We start from the raw sequence: 17,580 nt of genomic DNA, 5'->3' as shown, positions 1-17,580 counted from the left end.
TGAGCTTAACAACAGTCCATGTGAATCAGAAATTTCCCCCGAACAGTTAATACAAATAATGAAGAACTTGATTCATTTCGTTTGCCTACTTTCAGCCTGACAATATAATTTTTGTAAAGTTAATATTTTACTGAATTTCTTGCAATGTATTAATGTTAGCTACAACTTCTTTATGTTTGCATTAATTATTAATAATATCTGCTATCATTTTAGTAGTCACAAAATGCCTTGTGCCAGGATTCCTGTAAATCAGTTTCATCAGCCTCATAACAAAAATTACAACTTCAGTTTTATTAATGTGCATAGCACTTAGCATGATTGGTGTAAAGTAAAGAACACTACCACAATGTAATGAGTAAAAAAAAGAATTAAAACAAACAAATATGCAAAAATCAACAAGCAATGTTTCATGGGAAAACAGTAGTCAAGCTGAAGTCCTAGATAGTAAAATGAAATAACGGCATAAGGTTTTCTTGCCAGTAAAATGGATTAGCTAACATGCAAAAAGAATTTTCCTAAGTCTACAGAGGACATCAAGCAGCATGGCTCTGATTACGCTCCAAGTTTGTTTTAGCTTTATTACATAAAACCAGTTTAAAAGGTTGCTATGCTCCCTTTCTAGTTCAATTGAATGGACTGATGTAAGGCTTAGAACCTGTTTTTAAACCTTATGTGTATTACATTTTACTTCTAACTTATTTCTATATACTTTTGTCTCCAGGACGGCCAGAACTGAGGCTAGGACTCCATGGACACAGTACATTTCCCCAGGAAAACAAATCAAGTACCCCTAGTATTTCAGAAAAATGTCATTTTTTATATGTATATGTTATTCACTCATTTATTACACATTTTCATTAAAAGGAAAGCAAATATGCTCATTTTTGCATATGTGTACAACAGAATATTTAATCTGCTTGCCTTGGTGTGGGCTGTGTTAAGTAGCAATCTGGACAGGGCAGACCAGGCTTCTCTGTCTTTGACAGTAGTTCCCATTCATCCTACAGGATTCTCAGAGATTCCCACGATTATGAGTGCCATAATTTCTGCAGAGTTTTAGCTCAACACCAATACTCCAACCCAGTGGGCCAAGCCAGTGGACCTTACAAGGGAAGTACCTAAGAACATCTTCATTAGGTGCCTAAAAGTACTTCAACTGACTCATGTCAACCCTGAAGAGCAGAGGTGAAGCTAGGGTGAGGCTAAGGGGGAAGGTGCCCTGACTGCAAAGTGCTACTTGACATGATCAGCAGATTGTCGATATGACTTTAGTATGCTTTATTGCATTTCCAGAATTTAGAAATCAGTGCTGGTATTGCTCTTCGGTCAGACTTCAGGCACTTTGGGAGAGCACTAGAACAGCTAGCTGTACCTACTTATACCTCTGCAGAAGAATTCTAGCTCTGCTCTGATATATACTGCTAAGCTTCTCAATTGATTCCTCTAACTGAATTCTAATAAACAACCTGATTTCCTCTGCTTCTGTCTGCAGTCTCATCCCTTCAGTCACTACCCATAACCTGTGTCTGTAGATGTAGATAGTGATCCAGGTGGATTTGTAAATGGAGTGCTTCATGCTTTAACTGAGGTCTGATAAACTCAGCACTCACTCATGAGTAAGACCATAAGTTACTTAAACCCTTCCATGAGGGAGGTCTGCTCCCCTACCTTCAGAGGTATTCAATATTCAATATTGTATTAATATGCGTTTAGTACAAGGAACACTTGTTCAGTTGTAATGAACCTTTGAATTCTTCTGAAGCATCATGTTTAGAATAAGAAACACTTGCTCCGTTGCAATGAATTTTTTGAATACTTTTGAAGTGTCATGTAGGGTTCGTTTTACTTCATTCTATTCTATTTTATGTATGTATGTCTGTTTATGTGTTTTATTGCTTATATATTTTTTTAATCAGAATTTTTAAATCAGCAGTTTTTAAATACAGTCTTCCTTTAAATCTCTGAATGTTTTAAGGTTTGAATTTTTCTCTAATTACATATGTGGTTAATTGATTAATTCAATGCACTTGTCTATTGGCTGAGCCTCCCTATAAATTTTCTGATGTTACTACATTCAAACTGTCTGATGAAGCGTATGGTAGCATACGCGAAAGCGCTTACCTTCTGTTTGTTTTTATAAATAAAAAGTAAAATTTTGTTACGTGGAGAGTCGGAAGTTTTTTGCTATACATGTAATTACTATTTTCTGAGAACCACATTTTCAGTTTGGAGGTGATGATTTTCATTCTGATCACTTCGCACTCAGCAGTAAACTACTTCACTGTATAGTAATGATCACAGTTATTCGAAGCCAAAAGGGCATCACCATCCACAAACAAAAAAAGAAGTAATCCTAGTCTTTCCAAACTGGATAGTTTCCAAACCTTGGGAGTATCACAATACCCTGTCCAAGGAAATCATAAATAGAAAGTGAGGCAAGGCACATCTTTGGTGGAATCCTATACTGAGCATACATGTGTATGACTTAATAATGAAAATGTAGTTTAACTTTTGCTTTACAAATAATGATGGAATGGTGTGCAGCAGTAGCCTAGAGATCCTATACCTTTGTAGATATTCCCACAAAACATTCCAAAATATGTGGTCGTATGTCTTGTCTAGTGTCAGAAAACATCCGTAGACCACAATGATGAACTTTCACTGCTTCTCCAATATCTATGCAAAGACAGACAAAAAGAGCTGATCCTGTGTCCTACAACAAGGCAGGAACCTAAACTGCTCATCCTGAGTCATAGACACAGCTACTAGTCTCCTTTCCAAACACTTGGAATCAACCTTCCCTGGGAGGCTGTGCAATGTAATCTCTATATACATAGGAAGCACTTTCCAATCCTTTCTGGCAATTGTCACAACCACCCCAATTTGCTAATCTAGAGGTACTGTACATACAACAATAAAAAAGTACATTAACTAGGACAGCACAACAATATCCATCATCTTCAGCATTTCTAACAATCTTATTCACTCGTGTAGCTGTACCACCTCTGAATTGTTTAAATGCCACACTAATCTCATCTACAGAACTAAATTCAAGATCACCAATTCCTTTTGGAACTACATCCCAAAGGGGGTCATCTGCACTGAGTCCAGAAGTTTCTCAAAGTGCTCATTTTACCTACTGACCATGTCTTGATTCAAGGTCAGGATTCCTCAACTCTTGCTAGGAACAGAGCGAGCAATGTCCCATATGCACATCCTCCTATATTCAGCCAACAGATATTGCCGACAGATTCAGTGCCAACTTTACTCCTCTCCCCCCAAATGACCACTCACAATACCGGAAGAATGCCAGGGACCCAGCATTACTGCAGTACAGGTTAAAGCTGCATTGTCCAAGGCAAAGAATACAGTTTCCATGCGACCCAATAATATCCCTGGCTGTGTTCTACATGAACTACAATGCAAGCTGGCACCACATCTGTGTGCCCTGTTCAGTCAGACCCTCACCTCAGGCTTTGTCTCTATCAAATGGTGCAGTGCTACAGTCATCCATCTCCATAAAGGGGGAGCGACTACAGACCCCAGGAATTATAGCCCCATTAGCCTGACAAGTCTTATATGTAAAGCTATGGAGAGCATCATCATGGACCTGATTAACAAAGATATAGGAAATCTCCAAACTCTAGACCCCATGCAATTTGGCTTTGTGAAAGGGAGATCATGCCTGCTCAACCTAGTTGACTTCTTTGAGTCAGTCACCGGGACTGTGGATGAAGGTAAGGCAGGCATACAGCCTACCTCGATCTGGCCAAGGCCTATGATACCATTCCTCACTTGGGAATTATTGATAAACTCAACAAACTAGGCATCAACCCCTATATCACTAGGAGGGGTGAAAATTGGCTCACAGATAGAGCACACAGTGTGAAAGTAGCGGACTCCAAGTCAGACTGACAACCAGTCATGAGTGGAGTCCCACAGGGATCGGTCCTGGGTCTTCTCATATTCCTTCTCATATTCGGCATCTACTTCTCAGAAGTCCAGATCAACACAAAGGGACTCTGGCTGACCAAGTTCACAGATGACTGCAAGCTGGAAACCATTATTAACTACCCAAGTGATGTAGATATCCTACAGAAAGGCCTCACTGAGACTAATGACTAGTGTCAAAATCTTGGCCTTAAGCTTGACGCCAAAAAAAAAATGCGTCGTCATCCCCTTTGGTAAAAACTCAGTTCCCATTAATTACCACATTGATGGGAGCCCAATGAATGCTGAAGGCATTATAAGAGATCTGGGGGCACAGGTTGACAGCAACCTCTCCTTCGACCACCACATTGCCACTGTGGTCAGAAAGTCCCTCTATGTGGCACATCTCATTACCAAGGGTTTTGCATTCAGGAAGAAAGAGGTCAACATCTTTCTCTACTCTTCCCTCATTAGACCAGTCGAGTAGAATGCCCCATTTGGCATGTAACTCACTAGACACCTGCAACAGCTGGAAAGGCCACAGAAGTACCTCACAAAAGGGATCATAGGCATTAAACAATGTTCCACATGAACAGACTCAAAAAACTCCTGCTATTCTCTGTCTCATATCGCCTACTTAGAGGTGATGTCTGCTTGACTTACAAAGCCATTACTGACCCAGCTCTGTTGGAAATACTACATATAAAGAAATCCCAATCCATCCGTATCACATGCTCCAGAGACCTCAACCTCATTACCACAATCAGCAGAACATGCTGGAGGGACAGCACTTCTATGGGCTAGGCTTGTAAAGGCTCCATTAGCCTAGTACACACCTATGAACTTAAGTCACCAGATGATTTGATATAAACTTTCTGCGGCCATCTGGAAATCATTCCTCACAGTGTTATATTTTGACTTGATACATGTTATGGAATATGATGTCATTTTGTATTCTCACCCCTATGGATTTGCAGCTGTCCACATGTACATCGACATTATATTTGGTTTTACTTATGTTGCGGAGCATTTTGTACTTTTGTATTTCTCATCTCAATGTTTAAATAGGTTCATACTAGGCTATCTGCCCTAGGGCATTTATAAGCCTAGCCAGAGTTGTGTGGCTTTCACCACCCCTTAGGTTGAAGAATACTATACCCATTAGTTTGCCGTGCCTCTGTCCAGCAGTGATACAGAGATGATCCCCGGGGTAAACCTACGATCTCCCATCCACTGGTCAAGATTCCTCTTGAACAGAGCCAGCGAGGTGCTCTGTCTCACATGGACCGGGATTCTGTTCCACAGCATAGGGAGTCTCTGGGTGATGAATCTGTCCCTCCAGCATGTCCTATTTATATCCGTGTTGAGGTTTAAGTCTCTTGCTCTTGTGGCTCTGGTGGATTTGGATTTTTTGAGGTGGAGCATGTCCATTAATTCCGGGTTGGAAATGGCCTTGTATGTCAGGCACAGGTCACCTCTGAGCAGATGGTATGCGACTGAATAGAGCTGGAGTTTCTTCAGTCGGGCAGCATATGGCATATTTTTGAGCCCCTTTATCCTTTTGGTGAGGAACTTTTGGGGTCTTTCCAATTGCTGCAGGCGTCGGGTAAGATACATTCCGAATGGGGCATTGTACTCAATCATTGGTCTGATAAGTGAAGAGTACAGGGGAACAATGACCTCCCTTGATCTGGATGTGAATCCCTTCATAATCAGGTGGGCAATGTAGAAGGTCCTCCTAACCACTTTGGCAATGTGAGTGTCAAAAGAAAGGTTACTGTCAACTTGGGTCCCCAGGTCCCTGATAACCTCTTCTGTGCTTAATGGATTGCCACCTATGTGGTAACTTGGGGTTACCTTGTTTTTACCAAAGGGTATGACTATACATTTTTTGGCGTTTAGCTTAAGGCCATGGCTCTGGCACCAGTTATCCGTTTCTATGAGACCTCTCTGAAGGATATCTGTGTCTGATGGATTTTCAACTATGGCCCAGTTTGCAGTCATCTGCAAACTTTGTCAGCCACAATCCTCCTATGTTTGCCTGCACTTCTGAAAAGTAGATGCCGGACAAGAGGGGGCCCAGGACTGAGCCCTGTGGGACACCACTTGTGACCGGCTTGGAGTCTGACATGGCACCAGCAACTCTAACCCTGTGGGTTCTGTCCTTGAGCCAGTTTGCAACCCATCTTGTGGCATATGGGTTTACATTTAAGCTGGTGAGCTTTTCTATGATACCCGAGTGGGGTATTGTGTCGAAAGCTTTTGCAAGGTCAAGGTAGGCTGTGTGAACTGCCTTACCCTCATCAATGGCTTTGGTGACTGTTTCAAAAAAGTCGACCAAGTTCAAGAGGCATGATCTGCCCTTGACAAAGCCGAATTGGGTAGGATCCAATGTCTGTAGGTCCCCTATGTCTTTATTTATGAGTTCCATTATGATCCTCTCCATAGCTTTGCAGACCAGGTTTGTTAAGCTTATGGGGCGGTAATCATTAAAGAAATGCCTACTCATCTAAGTGGAGCTTTTCTCCCCGGATCTCCACTGAAAAGGGGATTGTTACTCCTTCCACTTGGATTATTGTCGTAAACAAATGCTAAATAATATCTTCAACAGTGTATATTTAGATTCCACATCTGCAACTTCTGTCAGTGTATGAAATGAGCTCTTGTGAAAGTGGGAATGGAATTCATTACACACAGAATAATCTGCAAGGCATTCGCTGAACATTTTCATTAGACATTTCTATCTCCAGTGTTAGTCCACCCACACAGACAACTGAAAAATATGTATCAGAAGTTCTAAGCAAACACTATCACCTTCTAAGATACTACATGTGTTTCTTTGTGACACTTGTACTGACAATGTGGCCTCCAGTTTCCTCATGATTTGATCTCTAAAATAAATCCTGCACTTAAAATATCTGCTGTATTAGACAAGTTCGTCTGATCTCAGCCCTAGGCCTTGGGTGATGCTGTTCTATAAGGACTGTGTACACAGTAGCCACAAGAGGGCAGCAACAGACAACCATCTGGAGTTTGTAAAGCATCTTTTAAAGGAAGAAAAATATACAGTCGGCAGTAAAACCCATTACTTTTTTAATATGTACACAAAAAAAATAACATCTTTCTGAAATCATGATGGCTACATATGCCAATAAAAAGAATTTATAAAGAAAAGGAGAGTTCATAAAAACAACAGCATTAAAAAAGAGTAGGAATTTTTTTGTCTACAAACATTCATTTTTTTTATGCCATAATAAAGCAATCCTGAAAGAAAAATAACAATGTCGTGGTATACTTACTGCATTTCCTGCATACTTAGAATGAGGAGATTAAATATCCAGCTGCCTGAACTGGAGCACAGTTTGTACTTTAAGAGTTTGGCATACCACTGTATAGTGTTTAATTTTCGTCTGCCATTAGTGAATTACTGCAATGTTGTTCAAAGAGATATCATTTGTATTTGCTTTTTGCAAAATCTTAAATTTAGTCTAATCCAATTTTCTGTCAAAAAAACATAATTGAGTAATTTCTGTTATTTTATATGTAATAACACACATGAATTGTAAATTTACAAGTTCATCTCTGAAAGCTTCCCCTTAATTTTCTTAGTCTTATTCAGGGGTTATACATAGGGTTTGAGTAACTGTATGTTGTGAAAAACCCATGAAAATGGCAAAGTTTCTGATATTTTAGGAGGAAAAGGGTTTTCTAAAATTTCTTTACTTGCAGCAAAATATGGAACCATTTCTTAAACGTATTATTATAATATAAGACCAATCATATTCTAAACCGCTGACACTATTTTGGAAATAAAATGAAAACAGATAAAATATATTGATTTGGGGGTAATTTTTGTTCTACAATATCTTAAATATCAGTTAGAAATGTTCCAATTTGGATATCTAAAGAAGAGATTATAAGGTTGCTGGCCAGAAATAATTTGCATTTCTGCAGATACTTCTACATTTTGCCATGTGCAAATACAGATCAGTAATTCATAATACCACGGAAGCAAATTCATACTTGAATTTCATTACAACAAATAGCATGCTATATCAAACGTTAAAAAGATTCTTCTAAACGATTTAATAGAAAAAGCATTGAACAGATAAACAATCCAGCTCACATTGAAACTTGAAATTAAATTAGGGCTACCATTTATTTAACAATAAATAAATAGCAGCATTAAGCAATACAGAAACACAAGTCTATTCATTTATGTGTCTGGACAGCATTTCTTTTTAGTGCTAAATCAAAATAACATTACATCATTTCTCATCTTCTGTCATAACCATGTGTTCTGACCTTCACAAACCAATGTCAACAAAACCAATTATCAGTGACATCACTTGGACTCCATATTTCTTTTTCCATGTCTTCAATGCATTATTTCTCACCGTTTCATATTTGTTTGAAAATACATTTATCACTGTCACTGTGCATGTGATCAGAAGACAGCTGAACACCCCATGTAGTTGTTACCTCAGATGCACATCTTCAGTTCCTGATAGCATACTGTCACAGTCCACTTGTTCATTGTGTTAAGCATCTTAAACTGTTACTATAGTTGAGAAAAAGTTCATAGGTGTGTACTAGCTAATGGCCCTGGAGTCTATATAAGCCTAGCCCAAGAAGATTCCCTGGCATCATGTCACCCAAAGTTAGTTCCCAGTGCCCCTGTCAAGCAAGGCCACTGAAGTGATCCCCAGGGTGAACTTCCTATTGTCCCTCCACCCGCCACGATTTCTCTTAAAGACGGCCAGTGAAGTGCTCTGCTTGACATGAATGGGAAGTTTGTTCCAGAGTATGGGAAGTCTCTTGTTAGGAACCTGTCCCTCCAGCATGCTCTGTTTATTGTGGTAATGAGGTTTAGGTCCCTGGAGCGTGTGGCATGGAGGGATTGGGATTTCTTTAGGTGTAGCATATCTAGCAGCTCTGGGTCAGACATGGCTTTGTAGGTCAAGCACAGATCGCCTCTAAGTAGGCAATATGAGAGAGAGTATAGCTGGAGTTTTTTGAGTCTGTCTGTATAGGGCATGTGTCTAAGGCCTAAGATCCTCATAGTGAGGTATTTATGTGGCCTTTCCAGTTGTTGTAGGTGTCTAGTGAGGTACATACCAAATGGGGCATTGTATTCTAGAATAGGTCTAATGACAGATGAGTAGAGAGGGATTATGACCTCTTTCTTTCTGGATGAGAAACCTTTTGTAATGAGATGTGCCACATAGTAGGACTTTCTGACTACAGTGGCAATATGGTTATCAAAGGAGAGGTTGCTGTCAACCTATGTCCCCAGGTCTCTTATCACACCTTCGGTGTTTAGTGGACTACCACCTATGTGGTAGTTTACGGGGACCAGATTTTTCCCAAAGGGAATGACAATGCACTTTTTGGCATTGAGCTTAAGGCCATGGTTCTGGCACCAGTCACTGGTGTCAGTGAGGCCTTTTTGTAGTATGTCCGCATCAGTTGGAGAAGCAATAATGACTCCTAGTTTGCAATAATCTGCGAACTTGGTCAGCCAGAGTCCCTTTGTGTTGGCTTGAACTTCAGAGAAGTAGATGCCAAACAGGAGAGAACCTAGGACCGATCCCTGTGGGACACCACTTGTAACTGGTCGCTAGTCAGATTTGGAGTCCACTACTTTCACAGTGTGGGTTCTATCAGTGCACCAGTTGGCAACCCATCTTATGACATAGAGCTTGATGCCTAGTTTAGTGAGTCTATCTGTGATTCCTGAGTGAGGGATGGTGTCAAAAGCCTTGGCAAGATCTAGGTAGGCTGTGTGAACTACCTTGCCCTCATCCACAACTCTGGTGACAGACTCAAAGAAGTCTATCAGGTTGAGCAGGCATGATCTACCTTTCACAAACCCAAACTGCATGGGGTCCAGAGTTTGGAGATTCCCTATGTCCTTATTTAGAAGGTCCATGATGATGCGCTCCATAGCCTTACATATCAGGCTCATCAGACTAATGGAGCGGTAGTTCCCAGGGTCTGCAGTCACTCCTCTTTTGTGGAGTGAGATGACCGTAGCAGTGCGTCATTTGGTAGGAACAAAGCCTGAAATGAAGCTGTGACTGAACAGGGTACTCAGGTGTGGTGCCAGTTCAATTTGTAATTCATGTAGAACACAGCCAGGGATATTATCAGGTCCCATGGAAGCTGTATTCTTGGCTTTGGACAGTGCGGTGTTTACCTGTGTAGCTGTGATAATAGGAACTTGGCATTCCTCAGGTATTGTGATAGGCCCTTTAGGGGGTGAAAGGGGGGTAAAGTTCGCACTGAACCTGTCGGCCAATATGATGGCAATATCAGTTGGTTCTGTATATGTATTGCCATTGTGCTGTAACTCAGAGAAGTTCTGAGTATTGCCATATAGATTCTTGACATAACTATGGAATGCCTTGTGGTTGTCTTTAGAATCTGCAACAATTTTGTTTTCGTAGCTAGCTTTAGAGGATTTGAAGATGGATCTCAGTTTTTTGCTGTGGCTAACAAGGGAGTTTTTCCAGTCTTGGGAATTTACACTTTTCTGCAACAGTTTTTTCCTTCTGTTATACAGTTAGTTTATAGTGGGGGGCCATCAGATTGGCTTCCTTTTTTTGGAGGAAAGCGTCTTGGTTCTGTTTGGTATGGCCCGTTCCATGCACTTGTTTATGTGCTCATACAGTGCATTGATGTATGATTCAGCAGTCATGCACATATTTTCCATTTGCATGGGTGTTGTGAAGTTAGCCACCTCTGTTTTTAGAAGCCCAAAATTGGCTTTGGAGAGGTTTTTTATGGTAGTTTCCTTTTGGGGGAGTGAGGGTGGAATGTGGATATCCATGCTGATTAGCTTGTGGTCAGAGCTGACCAGGGAGGAGTTGATTACTGGTGTAGAGCAATGGTCACCCGTGTAAGTAATGACCAGGTCAAGGATGTTTCTACCCCTGGTGGGGTTAAGAATGAGTTGGGTCCAGGGTGTTGGAATTAATGAATTCCAGAAAATGTTGAGCAAGTGTGTTGGTACATGAGTAATTTCCCAGTTAATGGAGTAGTAGTTAAAGTCTCCTAGTATAAGGATATTGGGTTGTACCCTAATATTTTCCAATGTGTTTAGAAATGTGGAGGGGGAGTCTTGGGACATGGTGGGGGATCTATAGCAGGCTACAACCTGGATTGCAGTTTTACTCAGTGTTAGTTGTACCTGAAGTATCTCTGATGCATTATGTTGGGCTACTAGACTGGAGGTGTGCATAGCCTTTATGAATATGGAAACACCACCTCCTTTAGTGCTTCGGTCCAGGTTTAGGGGCCAAAAGGTGTGGTATGAATTATAGCCTGGTAGTGCTGGGGTGCTCTCTGGAGCCTTGAACCAGGTCTCGGTCACTGCACAGATGTTGATGTTCTCCATTTTAAGGAGTGTTTCCAGTGAGTGCATTTTGAAATTTAGACTTCTAGTATTGCGTGGCATAACCCTCAGATTTCGTTTGCTTGTAGCTGTTACAGTGGTAATATTGTCTTCAGGACATTGCCTAAAAAAGGCACTACAGGGGTGGCAAGAGCCTTGGCCAGTATCCGGAATCCCTGGGGTGACAGGTGCAGGCCATCTCTGGTGAAGGATCGAGGTCTGTCGATCATGTCATCCCAGGCAGGCAGATACTGGATCCCCTTAGAATGGCACCAGAAACTTAGCCAGTTGTTGAAGTCAATCATTTTGTCCTTGTACTGTGGTATCATTCTGGGTGATGGCAGGATGCTTCTCAGAGCTAGGGTCATACCTGCCTGGGCTACAAGATCCAAGAGCTCCTCTATATCTCTTTTCATGTAGTCCAGGGAGGTACATCTCAGGTCATTCACACCAACATTGACAATGACAGAGTCATATTGTACCTGTTGTGGAGTTTCCTAAGTGCGTGCGTTATGTGGCAGATCCTGGCACCCGACAGGTAGCTGACCGTAACTTTCTCTTTATTCAACCTAGTGAGTGGGACATCTTTGTGCTTTACTATTGACCTATGACTAGTGTATTGGGTAAGTTGTTTTGCCTTATGGGCTCTGGTTGAGTGGCACACAGTTTATGTGAACTATGTGTCTCATGGTTTGTGCTTTGATGTGGTGGTTGTTTGAGTTTCTGCCTCTGAGGTCTCTGTTGTTTGGGCAGATTTTTATTAAGACCCTCCATGAAAGTAGGTGTGTGTTTTGTGTTACTATGTGAGGGTTGTGGTGGTGTACGTTCTTGAAGGCTATGTGTTGAATGTGGTGTGGTGCAGGTGTTGACCTCCTCTTGACTGGCTAATCCAGTCTTGCCTGGAGAGTGCTTGGCTTCCAATTTGGCTATATATGTGCATCTCTCACAAGTCACAGTGTTGGGAGGTAAGAGGAGAGGGTTCTCTGTGTACATGAGGCAGTTGCTACACTGCCTCAGGATGCCCAAATTCACCAGGTTGACAGAAGGCACAGGGAACTGACATTTAGACATGCCTGGATATGAGCTCACTATATTAAGTACTGAAGCCTTTTACAGGAAAAATGTCACTCAAAGTGCCCGAGTCTCTGCAGAGCACTGCCAAACCCTTGAGGGAAAACTGATACGTAGACCCTGAAAGTTTAAGGATGAAGTATTTAGGCAGATATTCTGAAGTTAGGAGAAATCAAGCAGTACTTACTGAAAATAAAGAATTAGCTTGTCAAGAATGATGAAAAGAGGGGAGTCACATGACTAGCTACTGCCTGGATACTACTAATGCTGGTCTCAGGACAGCTTCACTCTTTTGGGATACCATACTCCTTTGCTTCTTCTCTCACCAGAAGCAAAATGTTAGCACCAATCCCAAGAAGAGAAACAGGCCACGGCCTATTTGGTGATCCACAGTCTCGTTCCAGATGATGCAAGGGTCTGCAGGCTTGTAGCCTTTTTCTGGTAGATGCCTCGAACAGCAACCAGACCAATCAGGTACGTTAAGCGCAGACACTCACTCTCCAACCAGAAAGAGTCAGGAATCAATGCACTCTGCTCCTACTCTCACCAGGATCAGAATATAAGCACAGATTCCAAGCTGTCACCTATAAAGCAGTTATTAAGCTTTCTGGTGATCAGCAGTCTCCAGGAAATAATTTAACTGCATTCCTTCTCTCACCAGGAGAAAACAGAAGCACTTATCCAAAGATGACTACTGAGAGGCAGAATGTGGGCTCTCCAGTAACTGGTGGTCTTGCAATAGTAAGATGAAAAAAATGGTTTATCCTAAACACTGCAGTGTGCACTTAACTGCATCAGCTAGGACTTGAACCATAGCCTTTCACAGCTACAGTGAGACAGCTGATACCTGTATTTCCTTAAAATAAATTATTTTTCTAATGCTTATTTTGTAATTACACAGAACTGTGCATGGAGAAACACTGTTGCATTTATGAAATCTACAGGTCTTAGCAGTTTCAGTGCTGCAAATGACAGTGCAACTAGAACACTTTTCTGAAAGACATGAGTTCATCTCCCACCTTAGCACTTCACTCACTCTTACATGTACTTCTATATGATTCACAAGCATGCACATTACTTATAACCTTAATTAAAAGTGTAATCTTTATAACTTGCCTGCACTAAGTAAAAATGGAACTGAAGGAAGTAGTCTGGCAACTCACCTGCAGTGACTGTTTCCAGTAGAGCCTGTCTAAAACTGAATGCAGTGGCCACAGAGAATAATATATTGCAAAGAGCCATAGCTTGTAGAAAGATTGATACTGTATTATACGATATGATGACACAAGGTGAAAGTGTGCCTGAAATGTATTCATTTTTAAAAGTCCAAAAAAAACTGAATGCACGGCACCAAAAAGTGTTATTTTGTGAGGCATTTATGTGTTGGTGTTTTTATTATTAAAATATTGGCATTGAAGCCATGGGACTGGTGTTTTCCATCTTTCCAGGGCGCTTGTTTGGATTTCATTTTTAAAAGAAGACAAACTTATACCTTCAATATTTGGCATCCCTAAGGTACCTAAGAATTTAGATGACCCAGCCCTATGTCCCATAATAGATGCGGGTCAAAGACTCATTCCTTATCCAAGTACATAAATGCTGAGTTGAAACTATTTTGTGATTAGCATTTGTACATGCTCAAGGACTCCTGGGATTTCTCAAAGAGTTTATCTAATGAGCTTTATGATGAGAATTTATTGTTTAGTGCAAGTAATGTTAACAATTTATTTTCTGATTTCCCTCACAAACTTGGAATTCTGCGGTTTCAGGAATTGATGATCGAGTATGCTTTTAGTTTGGTTTTACACTTACTTTTATTCAGCATTGTTTTAATATTTTCACCAACTCAGTCTGTCATGCAGCACTTTGGTTTAACATCACATCAATGTTTCATCAATTCTTCTTCTTTCGGCTTTTCCCGGTTAGAGGTCACCACAGCGGATCACCTGTCCACTCATGATTGGCAGTGGAGTTTTACATGTTGAGTTGCCAGCCCAGCGCCCAACCTTCCACAGAAGACACACACACGCACGCACTCACACCTAGGCCAATTTAGAGTGCCCAATCCACCTGCACCCGGAGGAAACCCACGTGACCACAGGGAGGACATGCAGACTCCGCACAGAACGCACCCCAGCCGAAGATCAAACCGGAGAACCTCTTGATGTGAGGCGGCAACGCTAACCGCTGCACCACTGCGGCCGCCCGTCAATATTTCATCAATAATACAAAATTATCAAGCCTCTCAGTAATCTGCACAACTGTCTGAAATACTTCAGTACTGACAAAATACAGGTTGGAAGTCTTGGAAATCTTTCCAATAGTGAATTAAAATACACAGCTTAGCATTCTCCTCTCCAGGTTAAATTTGTCAAAATTCTTTTTTAGCCTAGAGACACCGAAATACTTAATTTCTGATCCAACAGAACTCACAACTTCTCTGCCTCTCTGTCTTTGTAGCTTTATGAAGATCTTGGAGCTCTATACATATATTAATTTTAACTGGCTTCACAAGAATAATCATGCAGCTCACTCACTCAGGCTCTATTTGTTTCATCACCATGTCCATATGCTCCATTCTGTTCAGCTCCTTCTCAGTTCTAGTTTTCAAAGCAAATGAAACTTTCCTTAGAGCATGCAATGCTACAACAGTGCAGGATTTACTTGACTATGATGAAACTTTTAGAGAGTCATCCAAACAAGTGAATAAGTCTTCATACTGGTAAAACAAATGCCCTCTGCATATTCACATTTTGTATTATATTGATAATAACCAGCTTTGTGCATGTCAAACAACCCAAAAATAGAAAGATCATCAGCCATATAGACTTTCTAGAACTGAACCTTTCTAGAAATAATCATCACCTTACTTCTGCTTTCCAACCTAACATCTTACCACATTCAGCTTCATAACTACACCCCATTCCCCCCTGGCAGACAGACTCCACAGTACATCACATCAAATGAAATAGCATCCTTATAGAGCAATGCAACCTTACCCACACCCAACCCTTTGCTCACTCACACTACAAACTTACAATCAAAATAAACCCTCACATCTCTCAAAGACTGAGCAATGTAATTCACAGATTATGGAAACTCTACTTACACCTACTCCATGCACTCACTAGTTGCGGAGACATACACCCCAACCCAGGACCTACAACAACAATCAACCCCAACTTAAACCAGCTAAATGCCCTTTACCATAGACCTACATCATCTCTTCTTAAACATCAATGTAAGAAGCATACTCAACAAAATTCAGAACCTTCATGCTTTACTTTCCCTATATAAACCAGAGGTCACAATATTAATGGAAACATGGCTTAAACCAGAACACCACAATGATGAAATTACTGCCCTTGGCTACAATGTTATCAGAAGAGATAGACTAGGAAAAAAGGGAGTGGGTGTAGCGATCCTATTCCAAAATCATCTCACCATAGAACAACTGGACTACAATAACCTAATAGTCAAAGATGTAGAATGAATCCTTGCCAAATAAAAATAAATTCCAAGAAGCACATAATGATTGCAGGTGGCTATATCCCAACAGACAATAACACAACTGTAATGGAAAACCTGCTTAGCTGGATGTCTAACTCCCTTCCACATGAAACCATACTATCAGGGGACTTTAATATCGACTGCATAAATTGCTCCAGCCACAATCCCTATGCCTTTCTAAACCTCCACAGGTTTACGTAAACCATAATAACTCCCACAAAAAATAACAAAGCATCCAAACACCAATCAATCTTGGACTGGATCCTAGTATCTGACCCCACTCAGGTTCACCTATGCGGCTGTCTCCCAGACAGCTTAAGTGACCATCACCCAACCTACCTAATCAGGTATAGATCACAATCTATCAACCAACCCATCCTCAGGGAAGTTCACAACAAAAAGAAGTTTATAGCTGCTAACTTCATCCAAGAGCTAAAAAGTTTCAATTGGGCCCCCCAAAACAACTATCTCTAGACGAAGCCATTGAACATTTTAATACAATGTTCCTAAAAATCCTAAACCATCATGCACCGTCCCGTACCATTAGAATAAAAACTAACTATGCCCCATGGCTCACTAAAGGCACTAAAACTAAATGAAAGAAAGGGACAAGGCCTGGATTCAATATCAGAAAAATAAAACCATAAGTCTCAGACAAAACTATCTAGAATTCCGAAACAAAACCAAAAAGCAAATCAAACTAGACAAAGCTAAATAGTAGAAAAACATACAAGAAAACTATGTTTATAACCTCCAAAAATTCTGGGCCACACAAAATGGTATACTCCACCCAGGAAAAACCACCACCCCATCCCCAGTATTACCTAATAATCTTGAAGACTTTCCCACACAATTTAACAAATTCTTTACCGAAACCGTCAGACTCTGGCCAATGCCCAAAACAGTACTAGTAGCCCCACACCAACAAAGGCCCCAAACAACCCCAGTACTCAATCCAACACCCCCAAATTCAACCTTCACTCTGTGTCCACCAAGGTAATTTCTAAACTCCTTAAAAAACTTAAACCAACCACACTAGCAGCTGATTGTCTATCAGTGGATTTCCTTCAGATATCATCTGATGCCATAGCCTACCCTGTCTCTATTCTCATAAATAGATCACTACTAGAAAGTAAAGTACCCACCTCCTGGAAAACTTCACATATCATTCAACTGCACAAAGGAGGTAACTCCTAAGAGCTGACCAATTATCATCCGATAGCAATCCCGTCACCTTTGTCCAAAATATTAGAAAGAGTGTTTCACACTCAACTAATTCAGTACCTCAAAGATAACCTTCTCTCCATTTCACAAAATGGGTTTGGACCTTCCCACAGCACCATCACAGCTCTTCTATCATTCACGAATATAGTTAACCACCACAGAAACAAGGGTCTGTTTGTGTCCTCCATTTTTTTAGACTTATCAAAAGCCTTTGATATGGTAGCCACAGTATTCTTCTTAAAACTCTATCTACCCTAAACATAAGCCCCTCCTCTATATCTTGGTTCAACAGCTACTTTTCAGGCCGTCAGCAAGCAGTTCTCTGGAAAGACCAACTGTCCCCCCTGTTACTAGTTACCATAGGAGTCCCTCAAGGGTCTATTCTTGGTCCTTTACCGTTCTCTCTATTTACTATTCACATCTCTTCATCCTCACCCTCTGCATCAATA

This window comes from Protopterus annectens, chromosome 15.part0 (genome assembly GCF_019279795.1).
Source record: "Protopterus annectens isolate FY-2018-M chromosome 15.part0, PAN1.0, whole genome shotgun sequence".
Classification (NCBI taxonomy): domain Eukaryota; kingdom Metazoa; phylum Chordata; order Ceratodontiformes; family Protopteridae; genus Protopterus; species Protopterus annectens.
This window is presented reverse-complemented; position numbering follows the sequence as displayed.